This window comes from Arachis ipaensis, chromosome B06 (assembly GCF_000816755.2).
Source record: "Arachis ipaensis cultivar K30076 chromosome B06, Araip1.1, whole genome shotgun sequence".
In the NCBI taxonomy this organism is placed as follows: Eukaryota; Viridiplantae; Streptophyta; class Magnoliopsida; order Fabales; family Fabaceae; genus Arachis; species Arachis ipaensis.
In genome coordinates this window covers 672,720-674,448 of record NC_029790.2, presented here as the reverse complement: position 1 = coordinate 674,448, position 1,729 = coordinate 672,720, and the positions used below count along the sequence as shown (strand labels likewise).

General features: G+C 32.3%; 1 long non-coding RNA gene across 1 annotated transcript; it reads left to right on the top strand.

Annotated features, from left to right (window-relative positions):
• Positions 446-1,008, top strand: LOC110263872. Its single transcript, XR_002349607.1, has 2 exons — positions 446-761; positions 923-1,008. It is a non-coding gene; the product is annotated as an uncharacterized LOC110263872 (long non-coding RNA).

Here is a 1,729-nt window from a genome sequence, read left to right as displayed (position 1 = left end):
TATGTCATCTTTTTTTTTTTCTATAAATAAATATACATTGTTTTTTATATCAAATACAATAAAAATATTTTTTTTTCTCATTCTTTCACAATTTTATTACATGGCCCTTACTTAAATACCCTTATTGTTAAATGTATAAAATTTATATTCAGAAACTAAAAAAACTAGAAAAACTCTATAATAAATAAGTTTAATTAATGTTTCATGTCTCATTCATCAGCAAAAAATCCTTGTTTTAATTCATAACTTAGTGTTTTCGTTCATATATTTCGTTTTTCCGGCCTATCAATAAAAATTGTATAGACATGAATGATTGAAAATCCTAATTTATCCTCTTAATTATCCTTCTAATACTTATTTAGGTAAAAATTCAAATTTATGTTATTTTTTAAAAACATAAAAGTCCGAGTCCAAAAAAAAAAAAAAGTATAAGATCTTCTTCCTATCCTTTCCCTGCTCAACGCTCTAATTTACCACCGCAGGTATACTCTTCTAATTAGGCAATTAGTATGTTGAAGTCGTTGCTCCACTGTTGCTCTCTCCAAAACCTATATTGATATGTAATTGTGATTGAGACTTTCAGTTGGGTCTCCTCTACTGCCTACGCTCCGAATGAAGTTTCGACGCTGAGGATGCACAAACATGGAAGCTTCCGCTTCATCTCCTCTGAATTTGTAATTTTGATGATGCTGTGTTTTCCAATTCGCAGCCTATTTGCCTTGAAATTCGTTCCCTGCACCGAGCCTGCTCTCTTTTCTCTTGTAATCGACCTGCATTTTACACTTCTTCAAAATAAAGTTTGTTATATCAATTTGATTACATGTCTTATCTCAATTCAAATTGTTACTGCCGTTGAAATTTCACTCCCGCCGTTTCTGAATTATTGTGTTCCTAACTTATTTATTTATTTTTCTTTTCCAAGAGTTGTTGTCAACGTTGAGCTTCCATGTTGATAATACGCCGCATCTCCAGTGGTGGTTGCATACTCCAGTTCTGACGAAGGCAATCTGATGCTGCCATTTTAGTAACTGTGTGAGCAAGCTGGTTTTTTTCTCTGGGTGTCCAAGTTAGACCACAATTTGATAATCTTTTTATTAGCTCTCTAATATCCTGTAATATTACTTCAGTTTCTCCAATGGAAGTATTTGATTTTATGGTTTGGATTAGTTTTAAATTGTCTGATTCAATTAATGTTTTTTCCAAATCCAAATTATCAATAATAATAAGGGCTTGCCTAATAGTTATAGCTTCAGCTATTATACTTGAATATGTGCTAATTTTCCCAGAGAAGCCTAACATAATTTGGGCCATGCCGAACTGTGTTTTGCAAGGCCCAGTCTACTGAAATGAGGCCCAATAAGAAAGGAGCGACGAATTCAGGCCTTGGGCGCAGTTCTTTGAAAATGCTATTAGTGTTTTTAGTTTGGGCCTTCTCATTGAAAGGCCCATTAAATAATCATCCTTCATAAACAAAAAACATAGTCCAAAATAAAGAATGATGTCTTGCGCTCCATCTCTCCCCACAAAAATAAATAAATGAATAATAAAATAAAATAAAAATAGTAAAAAATAAAAAGAGAAAGAAAGAAAAAGAGAAAAGCAACACCATATATTCATAATCTATGACTCTATGACCTATGGCAAATGCACTATCATGTTTTAATGGGATTTATAAAGTTATCTTGCCATCTTTTTGGACCAGATTCATTGCTCCAAATTAAATGCGCAT